A 15,606-nucleotide genomic window follows, 5' to 3' on the forward strand; every position below is an offset into this window, starting at 1 on the left:
CAGCACCCTCACAAGTTACACCAAATTTCAAAGCGAGCCAAGTAACTAAGCAGATTTTAGAGCATTGAAATATAAATGCTGGTCTAAATCTACAGCAGGTCTGGTGGCCCACTAGAACAGTGTTTTCAATACAGTAACTCCTCACTTAAAGTCGTCCAGGTTAATGTTGTTACGTTGCTGATCAATTAGGGAACATGCTCGTTTAAAGTTGTGTAATGCTCCCTTCTAATTTTGTTTGGCAGACACCTGCTTTGTCTACTGCTTGCAGGAAGAGCAGATTGTTGCAGCTAGCTAGTGGGGGCTTGGAACCAGGGTGGACCGGCAGCCCCCCTATGAGCTCCCCACTCCCCTAAGTTCCCTGGGCAGCAGCTGCCCAGCAGGCTAGCAATTGTGAGGCTTCTTCACAGGGGTAGTGGGTGTGATGGAATGCTAAATTGTATTCTATTGTTCAGCCACTGGTGGTGCTGTGTGTAACATAACTTATCTAAGTTAACTTCAGCCCTACCTGGCAATATTAAAGGATCTTACAGCAAACACATCTGGTGTCTCCCTCTTTGAGAAGGAAGCTTTGTGGCCAGTCCACATCAGGTACAGAAGCCTGGCCTGTTAGCAGCAGCTCTGCAACCTACCCTGTACAAAGAAATACATAACAGCGGGTCCCATGCACTAGCTGGAGTAAGACTTAAGTGACTGAGATCCTTTGGGGCCCAATCAGAACCATCAGTTGATACACTCCTCAATGTGTGTACAAAATATGATGTTGTTAGAATCTGTCAATCTTAAAACAAGCTGCTTTCTTTCCCCGAAGCTTTATCTCAGGAATCTCTTGGTCAAATGGCTCCAAATTCGGATCACTAACTCTACTTTGCACCCCCATTAGTCACACCAAATTTCAAGATAATCGAGATAACCATGCCATTTTAGAAGAGTTGTCCTTTAAGGTTGGGAAGTTTAACTACAAAGGAGCTGGTGCTCACCTATAAAATAGTGGTCTGGTCTTGGTCATCAAAAACACCATTGCTGGGTCTCTTTTAAACCTATTATAGTGCAGCAGGAAACAGAACAAACAAACATTCATTTCCATTTTGAAGAATAAAGTAGGGAAACTATGTTGGTCTTTTTTTTTTTTTTAATATATGCAACAAAAGAGTTACATTACATACAAAGAGGGATAAAAATATTTAACTCAAAATATTCCTTTGCAGATCAGTGCAATCCAAATAAAACGAGAAAGGACAAAAGCCAGACTATTGCATTGTAATTTATAGCTTGAGTTTTTCTGGGGGAAGGAGAGTTCAGGCTGGCATAAGGGGGAGGGAGAGATAGCTCTGTGGCTTGAGCATTGGCCTGCTAAACGCAGGGTTATGAGTTCAATCCTTGAGGGGGCCACTTAGGGATCAGGGGCAAAAATGTCTGGGGATCGGTCCTGCTTTGGGCAGGGGTTGGACTAGAAGATGACCTCCTGAGGTCCCTTCCAACCCTGATAGTCTATGATTCTATGTGTTTATAGCAACACATTTTAATCCTACATCATAACCAATTATCTAAAATAAGACTACACCCCTCATTTCATAATATATTTTTAAACTTAATCTCTTACTGGGATTTAAAAAAAAAGCTGTGATTCAAGTAATTTGTAAGTTACATCCATTGAGTCATCTTTAGTTACTATTATATTACAGCTTACAAAGAATGAGCAGGTTAGAGGGACACAGTTTCTTCTTGCAGAAACTGTGCTAGTTTGATCCTGTTATTTCTTTTTGTGGAGATGGGTTGTGCAACTGCAACAGTCTTATCACTGAGCGTTACACTAAAACCTTGGAACAACTGTTAAGTGTCACAGGAATGTCACCTGGTACAAATGCTTGAACAGTTTATCTCCTATTCAGAGGACTAAGCCCCATTGCCAGAAGCAAATACAAAACATTAACGGGATGCACCAATGCAGTCCAGGTGCATCACCTCAGCTTTCAGGACTTGTACTGGAAAAATCCTTCAGGATGCTGCTTCTGGGCCTTGATTTTTAATTATTATTTTAAATTCAGTTTCAGCCTATTAGACAGGGGTAGGCAACCTGTGGCACACGAGCTGCTTTTCAGTGGCACTCACTGCCCAGGTCCTGGCCACCAATCTGTGGGGCTCTGCATTTTAATTTAATTTTAAATGATGCTTCTTAAACATTTTAAAAATCTTATTTACTTTACATACAACAATAGTTTAATTATATATTATAGATTTATAGAAAGAGACCCTCTAAAAATGTTAAAATGTATTACTGGCACGCGAAACCTTAAATTAGAGTGAATAAATGAAGACTTGGCACACCACTTCTGAAAGGTTGCCGACCCCTGCTATTAGGTATCATAAGTTTGATGTTCACCTCTGCTGGAAGAGAAAAGAAGCCCTCCTCTTCCACCCCCCCACCCTCCCCCGGGGGTCCCACCCCCACAACAGCAGGGGTTAGACGCACTAATGCTCTACCCAAATTGACTACTGAAAATGTAAGGATGGCTGTTATTTTACCCAAAAGCCCAGTGTTAATGTCACTCTGCTAAGGATGCTTAAGAAAGTTCTGCAGAAGTCAACACGTTAGCCACCCCTCTCCCCACTACAGGTATAAGAGACTTCCCTAGTACAGGTCAGGGATCTGTAACAGTTTTCTTTATAAGCCACAATCTTAGGAGAACGCGCAACAGTCACAGGGCTGTGTACAAGAGTTGCCAACTGCTCTGCTTATGGGACCAGGCAGCACATGGCAATTCATTGTCCCTCAGAGGCCTTGACCAAGGTAGTGAGAGAGTCCCTCCCCCCCACCACTCTCTATTTCCCTCCCCCATCTGTCAGACAGAGGAGCACACCCTCCTTGTCTCACGAAAAACAACAACCCAGGAACAGGTTCAGCTACCCACTCCCAATCAAGGGCAAGCTCCTCTTCCCTTCGCAGCACAGCAGTCTTGCTGACGGGAGAGGGCAGTCAGCCTAGCCAGGCTGGGAGACGGCAAATGAGTTTGCGACTCACTGCTAGAGAGGGCCTGGGGCACCAAGACACCACAATAAACCCAGCAGCCAGCTCAGAGACTCTCCGGTACCCTCCGCACCCCACATGCCCACCGCTCCCAGCATTCTCCACACCCCCACCCCGGGATGCCGCCAGAGGCCCCCACCCTCTGTCATACTGCACCCCCAGCCACCTCCACACCCGGGCTACTCCCAGCAGCCCCCACCCTGTCATACCCCCCCCCAGGTGCCCCCAGCCACCTCCACCCCCCCACACTACCCCCAGCAGCCCCCACCCTCTGTCATACCACCCCCCCAGCCATCTCCACACACACACTCCGCTACCACCACCCTGTCATACCGCCCCCAGATGCTCCCAGCCACCTCCACCCCCGCTACCCCCAGCAGCCCCCACCCTGTCATACCACCCCAGCCACCTCCACACACACCCTGCTACCACCACCCTGTCATACCGCCCCCAGGTGCTCCCAGCCACCTCCACCCGCTACCCCCAGCAGCCCCACCCTCTGTCATACCACCCCCCAGGTGCCCCCAGCCACCTCCACCCCCCCCCGACCCCCAGCCGCCCCCACCCTCTGTCATACCGCCCCCCCAGGTGCTCCCAGCCACCTCCACCCGCTACCCCCAGCAGCCCCCACCTTCTGTCACACTGCCCCCAGGTGCCCCCCGCTCCCGGTGCCCCTCCCCAGCCGGGCCCCGCCCGTCCCCATTCGCAAAGCCACTTACGCACTTTCCGTTCGCCCGGAGGCCCGGCCGCTGCGCAACCGGCGGGAAAGGCGGCGCGACACGTCTGAAGGGAGCGAGCGACGGGAGCTCCGGCAACCCCCTCGGAGAAGGGCAACTTCCGGTCCGCTCCGCCCCCACCGCGTCCGCCCCGCCCCCTCACAGGCATATGGCGCCGGAGCCCCCACCTGGCCCCGCACTGGTCCCCCATCACCGCAGCGGTACAGGCCCTGCCTGCCCCCCAGAGCCCCCCGCCCACCTGGGGCGCGCTTGCCCTCCCTCGGCTTTGGGTCAGCCCCTTGGGGGTGTGTCTCTGGGTCTCAGGGGTAGGGTGTGTGGCCTTGGGTCTGAGCGCAGGCCTCCACCTGGGTAACTAGTCACAAAGTCCAGGCCTTAGGAATGTGGGTGATGCCCCGGCAGATAACAACTGTCTGTTTGTATTGGGGTGTCTGCCCCGGGGCCCCAGGAAGGGAGAGTTTCCTTGGTTGAAAACTTTATTTTCTTGTCAAATACAAATTAGAAACAAAATGGTAAGGGACCAAATTTACTCTGGAAACACATTGAGCCAGGAAACAGACAAGTTGCAGATATGATCCATGTGTGAACTGGCAACTTCCTGAGCTGTAATGTTAATAAAGCTGTTACGGGGGGGGGGGGTGGTAATAGCTTTACTCACTTCTGTTGGTGAGAGAGACAAACTTTTGAGTTTACAGGGTGCTTTTTTTCCAGATCAGTATCCTGGGACCAATATGGCTAAAACAGCAACTGCATACCATGAAGCTGTTATAAGTTATTGCACTTTCTCAGCCATGTGGAATATGCCATGTGACTGAGACCCAGGTAGGTGGTACGTGCCATGCAGTCAAATCCCAGTTGAATAGCATGCATTCTACAACTGAGATTAGGGTGACCAGACAGCAAATGTGAAAAATTGGGATGGGGGTGGGGGGTAATAGGAGCCTATATAAGAAAAAGACCCCAAAGTTGGGACTGTCCCTATAAAATCGGGACATCTGGTCACCCTGAGATCCAGAAGGATAGCACCCACCCTGTGACCAAGACTGGGGCATGTGCTGTGTGACTGAAAACCAGATGATTGCCATGCACCATATGACTGAGACCCAGATTGGCAGACCATGTCAGTCAACCAAAACCCAGATTGGGATAGGTGAGGACAGTCTAGGGTACAGGGTGTGTGTGGTACTGGGGGGGAGATGGAAGAACAGATGATTGGAAAATTATAGGGTGGAATGGTAGGGAGAAAGGAGGGTTGAACTCTTACTCCCAAGAGATATTGAGATGGGGGGAAGAGGTGTACTGTTTGGTGAGGGAGGGAAGGGAGGTTTCCAGACCTAGCATCGTCCTTTTCATGGGATTCCAGCAAAACCTTTCAGCATCCTCCTGTGTCAGTCAGAATCCCATTTTTCCTACCTGTGCTGAAGAGCCAAGCAAGAGTTTCAGCTGATGTTAAAAGGAACAGGCTACAGCAGGAATAGTGGATCAACTGGGTTTTGTTTCCAGAACTTGTTCCTTTCCTAGACTGTAGTGGAGTTCTGACCCTGCAGTATCATGTGATATGGGGCAAAGCAGCCAGGCACAGGACACTGTATTGTTCTGATCTGTTGACTGACTACTTTCATATCATATCACAAACAACTGTAAAGCTGTAAATCACCCCCACTACTATTTGGACTTTGAGACTCATTTTCCTGGAGTTGTCATTGTAGATTTGACAACATCAAAGTTCATTGCCTCTTCACCTTACCTACCCCAAGATTACAGGGAGGCAGGGCAACGAGGACTAGTGGGGAAACCTGAGATGAAAATAGTACAGTGGAAGATTAATCTGTAAGAGAGTGAGAGGTTTGCCATGAGAGATGGAGGGCATATGAGGGTTTGCCATTGAAAATGTGCCTCTCACAGAGTACATGGAGAGAGCAGCACAGGTGAAGGAAACGGGCCCCCTTAAGGCTCTGGAGCAGACTATCAAACTCTGCCACCACATTCTTTCCTTTACCTCTTCTCCTGCGTACAGCACAGACCCATGCTCAAGCACAGTGCTGCTGGAGTTAAATTTAACTTCGTATTTTTTAAAGCATTTATGCAGTTATTCTCCAGTTCTTATTCATGATTCAAGGGTGCACCACTATGACAACTATAGGCCACTGAAGGGCAGGTGATTGCATAGCAACTGCTGTGTACCACTGAAGGGCAATTGTCAAGCAAATTATACCAGAGTGTCAGCGCTGTTATAGCTAAGATTGAAAAGTACATTCTGTTTAAAATGATAACTTTTCTAAGTAAATCCAGACACTCAGATTGTCCTGAAATTTGCTCTGCCTTATGGGTATGGGCAACAGATAGCAGAGGCAGGGGAAGGCTGTGCCTTCCCAAACAGCCTGGCATGGCCCTGCCCACAATCTGTCCCCAAGCCCCCTCCTGCCTGCCTGCTTCCATCCATTCCCAATCCCTTCCCAGTGTGGCCAAGAGGCTGAGGGGGGAGGCAGGCCGGGGCTGGTACGTACAAGACCCGGGGAGGAGGGGTAACACTGCGCGCGCCACCTATCCATCTGGCACTGGACATGCTGGGACATTGCCGCCCGCCCAGCACAGCGCTAGGGCTGAAGGCGCTCCAGCTGTTCTGCCTGCCCAGCATGCTGTGGGTGGGGGCACATGGAGGGGCCCATGGCCACGGGGTGTGTGTGTGCTCTGGTCTCCAACAAAGGGGGGGGCAGAAGCAGAGGGGGGGCCTGGGGCAGAGGGTGGGGGCTGGGGGCTAGCCTCCCCCAACCATGTGTTCACCTACCGCCCATGCTCATGGGGGTGCTGGGCAGCATTAGTGGTCCAAATTTGGGGTCAGTTGAACAAGGGAAAATAAATACGGGATTACAAATGGGAAAATATAGCAGGGTACAGATTATCCAACAAGTCTTGGAATGCATTGGACACAACTTTTTATTACAGAAGGTGGAAAAAGCAACTAGAAGAAAGGCTGAGATTTTGAAGGTGGAAGGCAGTTCGGGTGAAGGTGATCATGAAATGATAGAGTTCATGATTCTAAGCCCTGGTCTACACTGGGCGGGGCGGGGAGGATCGATCTAAGTTACACAACTTCAGCTACGGGAAGTCAACGTACTTATGTAACCCTTCTGCCCCTCTAAGTTGGCAGCAACAAGGGCCGGGTTCAGTATCCAGGGGTTCCGTTTCAATAACACAATGCAAAACCGGCTCGAGCCCCCACCCAGTGACCTGGGACAATTACCTACCACCCCCCACCCCCCCCCCCGGGCGCCTCTAGGAGGCAATACTTCCCCACTCGCAAGCACGGAGTCCGAGTGTAGCAAAATCCTTTTAATAAAGGAGGGAACCAATGCGGCATCACGTTGGAGAGACACCACAAACAGGACTATACACAAACCATAAGCAAAAAACCCACCTCCAAGTACCTTTGGCAATGTCCTTTCCCCTTTAGGGTCTTAAGTCCAATCACCCCAAAGTCCAACAACCCAAAAGTCTCTGTCTCTGGTCAGTGCCACCCCAGAGTTCAAAAGTTTATCTGCAGAGTTTTACCCCCCCCCCCCCACCAGCCTGGGTGGAAATGGGGGGGGCACACACAGGGTGTTAAGGGGCACCTTACGTGGGCCAGGGCCGACTGCCCTGCTTCTCCGTGGAGTTCTGCTGCAGCCTTCACCATGACTGGCTCCACTCCACCAGCTGTGCTGTTCCTCCAGCAGACCCGTGAACCACATCAGCCGTCCCAACAAACCGCTCCACACTGCTCACTGTTCTATGGGCTGCTCCAACATGCTGCAGACTGCTCCGCTCTGCCAGCCACTTAGCGATCGATCTTCAGGCTCCCCCACTCAGTGATCTCAGCTCAGTAAGCTTAGCTCTTTTAGTGATTTCAGCTCTTTGTGGTTTCAGCTTGTAGTAGGGGAGCCCCAGTGCCACATTGGCCCAATGTGAATTCAGGTCAGCAGCCTCTAGATGGACTCCTAAAGGATTCAAAATTAGCTCTGCTCTTTAACAGTGGAGAGAGGAGGATGTGCAATTGGTGTTCCAAGCCCTCAAAAGGGGCCCATACCATCAGAGACACACACCAGTCCCCAACCTCTCTTCCTTTCACTGGGTTTTGGAACCCATGTCCCTTGTCTAGCAAGTACTATTTAATGTAGGTTGAGTCATTTCTGTCATAAAGCAGTCTCATAGTTCCTCATTCACATAATTAGGGTGACAGCACTTTTTTTCCTTCCTGCCCCAATAACAAAGAAACTGGGGATCCCACAGCTATGAAAATAACCATCCCAGGCTGCTGTGTGTTATGCTAAGTGGAGTGGGTTTACCAATGCAAATACACATTCTTGAAATTCCTTTGCCCACTCCTCATAATTTACCACTGGATGTCAGGGTAGAGCTCATCCTGACTCTGCTTACATCCTCCCCCCAGCCGAGAATTTGTCGTCCCAACAAATCACACAGTGGTGTCTTCATCGTGGTGAGTCGACTGCTGCCGCTCCCCCATCGACTCTGCCTGCGCCTCTTGCCAAGCTGGAGTATCTAGACTAGATGCAATAAATCGATCGCTGCTGGATTGATCGCTGCCCGCCGGTAGTGTAGACATATCCTAAATCATAGTAGGATGGAAAACAGCAGAATAAAGACAATGGATCTCAAAACAGAAGACTTTAGTAAACTCAGAATTGGTAGGTAAGATCCCTTGGGAAGCAAGTCCAAGGGAAAAAAGAGTTCCGAAGAGTTAGCAGTTTTTTAAAGAAACATTATTAAGGGCACAAGAGTAAAATGTGTTTGAAACTGGTGTGCTCACTGCACAGAAGGCGGCAAGGACATGTGGTATGTGTTTTAACCAGGTGTGACATTGCATTCCATAATGTTTTATGGAAATATGCTTATGAGTATGATGTAAATGAAATATGCTTTCTGCAAAAGGTCTCTTGTAAAGTATTGTTACAAAGCTTATAATCTACTAAATGTGTTCATTCTATTTGTATGCATGTATCATTCTTGTATCTGAAGCTAAAAATATGAAGTATAACTCTGGGGTCCTATTGTAAGTATGCAAATTGTGGGCCATTAATGTAGGTTTAGAATCTTGATGGCTCCCATTGACTAGGACAATTGGGTGTAAATGGCTCTATTTACTCACAAGCCTTCCTGTGTTCCTGTGAGCCAGCCCAGGAAGAATGGAGGCTTGGGGTCTCACAGGACATGTGACCATGTCACCTGATACTGAAATCCATTTTAAACCTGGTGCTTTTCCATTTAGAAGGAGGGGTGGGGACTCAGAGAGTCAAAAGATTCCTGCCTTATGCCAGAGCTATAAAAGGGGATGGAACAGAACAAAGGGGGCTGCCAGTCATGAGAAACCCCTAGTTTCCACCTAAAATGTCTGCTAACAAGGACTGTACCAGGGGAAAGGATTGGGCCCAGATTAGGAAGGAGTCTAGTCTGTGAAAGAAGCTTATTGGAACATCTTTGAGGGTGAGATATTACCTGTAATCAGTTTCTTAATGTATTAGGCTTAGATTTATGTGTTTTTGCTTTATTTTGCTTAGTGACTTACTTTGTTCTGTCTGTTATTACTTGGAACTACTTAAATCCTACTTTTATACTCAATAAAATCACTTTTGTTTATTAATAAACCCAGATTAAGTGATTAATACCTGGGGGAGCAAACAGCTGTGCATAGCTCTCTATCAGTGTTATAGAGGGTGGACAATTTATGAGTTTACTATGTATAAGCTTTATACAGAGTAAAACGGATTCATTTGGGGTTTGGATCCCATTGAGAGCTGGGTGCCTGGGTGTTGGAGATAGGTGACCTGCTGAGCAGTTTTTGGTTAAAGTCTGCAGCTTTGGGGGCATGGACCACACCTGGGTCTGTGTTGCAGCAGGCTAGTGTGTCTGGCTCAACAAGGCAGGGTTCTGGAGTCCAAAGCTGGCAAGGAAAATGGGCTCAGATGTCATTCCAGCACATCAAGTGACAGTCCCAAGGGGGTCTCTGTGACCGAACCCATCACACCAGGCTGCAACTCTTTTAGTCAAATTATATCCTAAGTTCCCATTAGGGACAGCCCAGCACAGTCACTTACACCCCATTGATACTTTGCCAATTCTTGGAGTGCCCACCGCACAGGGAGCCAATCCACGGAGGGATCTCTGGGCACTGCACCTTGCCTGCTAGCATCCCTCCCCCTTTCAGAGGATGAGGTGAGAAGGGGCATTGACCCCCAGTCAGCACCACCATCAAACACATTGGTGAGGTGGTCCCCCTGGCATAGTGCCCCAGCCCTGGTTCACATTTTCCCCGAGGGGGTTAGATCCTATGCTCCCATCTCATAAGGAGATGCCCTCGGGATGCCCCTTATGATACTTTTTTGGATCTGGAGCCTAAATCAGTGAGTTCCTGCACTGACCACCTGCCAAAAGTTGCAACAACTAAAGGACTCTCACAAAGGTCCAAACTGTGCCCTCTGGGAAGAATTCCAACCCTCTGGTTGCCCAAAACCCAGTCCCTAGGTTTCACTGTGAGAAGGGTGAAAAAACCCAACCAGCCTTGGCCAATCAGGTGATATGGATAAAAATTCCTTCTCAGCCCCAAAGTGGCAACTAGCATAGCCAACCTAAATAAGAGAGTGAGGGCTGACTGCTGGAAACCAGCAAATAGGAAGTCCTGAACAAATGGCTCTTATCATGGCTCCAAATCGCATACCAAATCCCACAACAGCTTAAGCCAATCCTGAAAGTCCTGTAAGGGCTGGAAATCTTGTGAGATACAGCCCATCCTGTCCCTTTTGCTTTCTCCCATCGTGGGAGCCACTAAAAACACACCCCTCACTAGATCACACTGGCTTAACCAGGAGATCTTCAGTGACCTGAAACTTAAAAAAAAGAGAGTCATACAAGACGTGGACACTAAGTCAAATTATGAAGGATGAATATAAAAAAACAACAAACACAAGCATGTAGGGACAAAATTAAAAAGGCCAAGACACAAAATAAGATTAAACTAGTAAACTAGGAACTAAAAGGGTAACAAGGAAACATTTTATAAATACATTAGAAGCAAGCGGCTGACCAAGGACAGAGTAGGCCCATTACTCAATGAGAAGAGAAAGACAAAAGCAGAAAATGCAACAATGCCCAAAGTATTAAATGTCTTTTTGTTTCAGTTTTCACCAAAAAAGGTTAGCAGAGATTGGCCGACTAACACAGTGAACGTCAGTGTCAATGGGGCAGGATCTGAGGCTAAAATAGGGAAAGAACAAGTTAAGAAATACTTAGACAAACAAGATGTCCTCTAGTCATCAGGGCTTGACAGAATACATCCTAGAAAACTTAAGCAACTGGCTGAAAAGATCTCTGAGCCATTAGCAATTATCTCTGAGAACTCATGGAGTACGGGAGAGTTCCCAGAGGACTGGAAAAGGGGAAATATAAATGGGGGAATAAGGAGAACCCAGGAACTTATAGTCCAGTCAGCTTAACTTTGGTACCTGGAAAGATATGGGAACAAATGATTAAAAAATAAATTTGCAATCACCTTAAAGATAATAGGGTTATAAGGAACAATCAACATGAATTTGTCAATAGCAAATCATGCCAAACCAACCTAACACCCTTATTTGACAGGGTAACAAGCCTTGTGGAGAGGGTGAAAGAAGTTGGAGTGATATATCTGGATTTTAGAAAGGCTTTTGATACTGTCTCACATGGCCTTCTCATAAGCAAACAAGGGAAATATAGCATAGACTATAAGGTGGATGCAGCACTGGTTGGAAAATCAGAGACTAGCTATCAATGGTTCACAATCAATCTGGAAGGACATATTGAGTGGGTCTGGTTCTATCCAATATCTTCATAAATGATTTGGATAATAGCATAGAGAGTACACTTATACAGTCTGTGGATGATACCAAGCTGTGTGGGGTTGCAAGCGCTTTGGGGGACAGGATTAAAATTCAAAATGATCTTCACGAACTGGAGAAATGGCCTGAGGAGAAATGGCCTGAAATAAATAGGGTAAAATTCAATAAGGACAAATGCAAAGTACTGCACTTAGAAAGGAACAACCAATTTCAAAGTACTGCACTTAGAAAGGAATAATCAATTTCACAAATACAAAATGGGAAATGACTGCCTATGAAGGAGTAGTGCAGGAAAGGATCTTGAGTTATAGTGGATCACAAGCTAAATACAAGTCAACAATGTAATACTGTTGCAAAAAAGCAAACAATATTCTGGGATATTTTAGAAGGAGTGTTGAGAGCAAGACATAAGAAGTAATTATTCCACTCTACACAGCACCAGTAAGGCCTCAGCTGGAGTATTGTGTCCAGTTTTGGACACCACACTTTGGGAATGATGTGGACAAATTGGAAAAAGTCCAAAGAAGAGCAATAAAAATGGTTAAAGGTCTAGAAAACATGACCTATAAGGAAAGATTGAAAAAACGGGTTTGTTTAGTCTGGAGAAGGGAAGACTAGGGGGGATATAATAACAGTCTTCATGTATGTAAAAGGTTGTTACAAAGACGAGGATGATAAATTGTTCTCCTTAACACTGAGACAGGACAAGAAGTTATGTAGCAAGGGAGATTTAGGTTAGACATATAGGAAAAACTTCCTAACTGTAAGTGTAGTTAAGCACTGGAACAAATTACCTTAGGGAGGTTGTAGAATCTCTGTCATTGGCAGTTTTTAAGAATAGGTTAGACAAATACCTATCACAGATGGGCTAGATTAGGGGTTCTCCAACTGGGGGTCGTGACTCCTCAGGGGTTGCACAGTTATTACATGGGGGTTGCAAGCTGTCAGCCTCCATCACCAAACCCCGCTTTGCCTCCAGCATTTATAATAGTGTTAAATATTTAAAAAATGTGTTTTTAATTTATAAGGGGGGGGTCACATTTAGAGACTTGCTGTGTGAAAGGGGTCACCAATGCAGAAGTTTGAGAACCACTGGGCTAGATAATACTGAATCCTGACTCAAGACACGGGGCTGGACTAGATAACCTCTTGAGGTCCATTCCAGTCCTACATTTGTATGATTCTAAGGGTATGTCTACACTACAAGACTATTTCGAATCAACTTAATTAGAATTTGTGGAATCGACCTTATGAAGTCGAAGTTGTGTATCCACACTAAATACACTAGTTCGACTGTGTGAGTCCACAGTAACGAGGCCAGCGTCGACTTTGGAAGCGGTGCACTGTGGGAAGCTATCCCACAGTTCCCGCACTCCCCGCTGCCCATTGGAATTCTGGGATTCCCCCCAATGCATGCTGGGGGGAAAAATGTGTCGAGGGTGGTTTTGGGTAACTGTCATCATTGAACCGTCAATCACGCCCTCCCTCCCTGAAAGCGCCTGCGGGCAATCTGTTCGTGCACTTTTCTGCTCAGTGACAGCGCGGGCGCCACAGCACTTTGAGCACGGATCCCGCTGCAGTTATGGCCGTTGTCAACTCCTCGCACCTTATCGTCCACCTCTTCCACAGTTAGCTGCTGAGAAATAGGGCTACTTTTCAATGGTGCTGCGAGCACTGGTGGACCATGGGGGACGTTTTACCAACATCAACGTCGGGTGGCCAGGCAAAGTTCATGACGTGCGTGTTTTCAGGAACTCTGGTCTGTTTAGATGCCTGCAGGAAGGTAGTTTCTTCCCGGACCACAAAATAAGTCTTGGGGATGTGCAGATGCCCATAGTGATCGTCAGGGACCCAGCCTACCCGCTAATGCCCTGGCTCGTGAAGCTCTGTGCAGGCGCCTTGCACAGCGACAAGGAACTCTTCAAGTACCAGCGAGCAGTGAGCAGCGTGACCTGTGACTGTTCAGTTTCTTTACAGAGAAGCTGAACCTGCCCCTGTTTCTTTACCAAGTTACTGTTGACTAGCATCTGCAGTTACATACCCCGCCCACCCCGCTTCCCCAACTTCCAACACACGTTTAAAAATAAAATACATGTTCCACTGTAACTTTACAAAGGTTTCTTTATTGATGACTTTGCGTTAGAGGGTTGAAACTGGGACACGGACTGTGCTGGGTAGGGTGTACAGTGATGTAAAGACCGCCTGTAAACTCGAGGAATGACAGGCTCCTGCTCCCAAAGCAGTCTGCAGTGCCAGACTGGATGTTTCAACGGAGCCTGCCATCCCTCCTTTTTGGGACTCTGTGTGCGGGGGCTATGTGGCCTTTTGGCGGGGGAGGACGGATACAGATTCCTCTGCTGCGTGGCTCTGTGGTCCAGGACAGGGACCATTGCATGAGATCTGTAACCCCCCTCCCTCGCTACAAAGTCATGTACCCCCCCCACCCACACAGAACCTGCAAACCACCTCCCATACCGACCAGGGTGCCTACTGACTGCAGTGTGTGTGTGACCTGCTGCTGATCCTGCCCCCATGTCTGTACCCTGGTAAAGGTGATTGTCCTGTCCAATTACCAACCCCCTTCCCCCCCTTCAAACACAGTCTCCTCTAAAAGAACATGACGGAAACAGTAATTAACAGAAAAGTATTTTTTATTATCAACTAGACAGTTAGGGGATGAAACTGGGATGGGGGCTTGGGTGAGGCGGGAAGGAAAGGACTTCTCAAAATTTAGGGTATGAGAGCTTTTGGGTACTTGAGCACTCTGCTGGGGTGCAGTGACAGTTTTCACGGCCTCTGGCGCCCCTCCTTCTGGTTATTTTGGGTGAGGGGGGTATGGGCGGGGGAGGGCGGTTGCAGGGGGGCTCTGTCCTCCTGCCTGAGGTCCTGCGAACATGTCCTGAGAACATGCACAAGGCGCCGGAGCATGTCTGTTTGCTCCCTCATTAGTCCAAGCAGCGTTTGAGTCGCCTGCTTGTCTTCCTCACGCCACCTCTCCTCCCGTTCGCTGTGTGAGCGCTGGTACAGAGAGAGGGTCTCCCTCCACTGGCTCTGCTGGTCCGCCTCGTCTCGGGAGCACCTCATAAGTTCAGCGAACATCTCGTCCCGTGTCTTTTTCTTTCGCCGCCTAATCTTTGCCAGCCTCTGTGAGGGGGATGCTGTGGCAGGTCTGGAGACAGTCGAAGCTGTGTGATGGGAAAAAGGGAGTGAATTCCTTGCAAAGATACATTTTTGCGAACAATGAACACAGTCTAGTCTGTCTCTGTGAATTCTGGGTTGAGATCCCAGTGCCTGATGGGGCAAAAACCATTTTCGCGGGTGGTTCTGGGTAAATGTCGTCAGTCACTCCTTCCTCCGGGAAAGCTACAGCAGATAATCATTTCAAGCCCGTTTTCCCTGGATTGCCCTGGCAGACGCCACAGCGTGGAAACCATGGAGCGTGTTTTGCCTTTTGTGCCTGTCACCGTATGTGTACTAGATGCCGCTGACAGAGGCGGTCCAGCAGCGCTACACAGCAGCATGCTTTTGCTTTTGCATGACAGCAGAGATGGCTACCAGCCATGCTGTACCATCTACCATACCATAAATTGGTAATAAGATGGTCATGGTTACCAGTCCTTTTGCACTGCACCATTTGCTGCTGTCATAAGTGCCCCTGGCGGCTCTTAGCCAGGGCGCAAAAATTGGGAATGACTCCCTGAGTCAATCCCTCCTTTTTGGTATCTAAAAATAGAATCAGTCCTGCCTAGAATATGGGCAAGTGTACTAGAGAACCACTGTATCAGAGAACCAGAGAGCACAGCTGCTCTGTGTCAGATCCTGCATAGATTATGAGCTGTATGCTATTCACAGGGGGTGCTCCTGCAACAACCCCACCTGTTCATTCCATTCTTCCCCAGCCTTCCTGGGCTACCATAGCATTGTCCCCCCACTTGTGTGATGAAGTAATAAAGAATGCAGGAATAAGACACAGTGACTT

The 15,606-nt window shown here is 48.1% G+C and overlaps 1 protein-coding gene across 8 annotated transcripts in view; it reads right to left on the reverse strand.

Annotated features, from left to right (window-relative positions):
- The window catches only part of ALDH18A1 (aldehyde dehydrogenase 18 family member A1), a 118,505-nt gene extending 114,657 nt beyond the window's left edge, over positions 1-3,848 (reverse strand). For 3 of the 8 annotated variants that reach the window (XM_039480992.1, XM_039480995.1, XM_039480986.1), the window contains exons 1-2: positions 3,745-3,848; positions 978-1,037 (exon numbers count right to left, since the gene is read on the reverse strand). The gene's annotated coding sequence lies outside the window, so the exon portion shown is untranslated. The remainder of the gene's footprint in view (positions 1-977; positions 1,038-3,744) is intronic. The other 5 variants (XM_039480988.1, XM_039480993.1, XM_039480987.1 and 2 more) reach the window with 5 other exon arrangements.
- Positions 3,849-15,606: the final 11,758 nt, after the last annotated feature.

The sequence above is a fragment of the Mauremys reevesii genome, linkage group 7 (genome assembly GCF_016161935.1).
Source record: "Mauremys reevesii isolate NIE-2019 linkage group 7, ASM1616193v1, whole genome shotgun sequence".
Lineage (NCBI taxonomy): Eukaryota > Metazoa > Chordata > Testudines > Geoemydidae > Mauremys > Mauremys reevesii.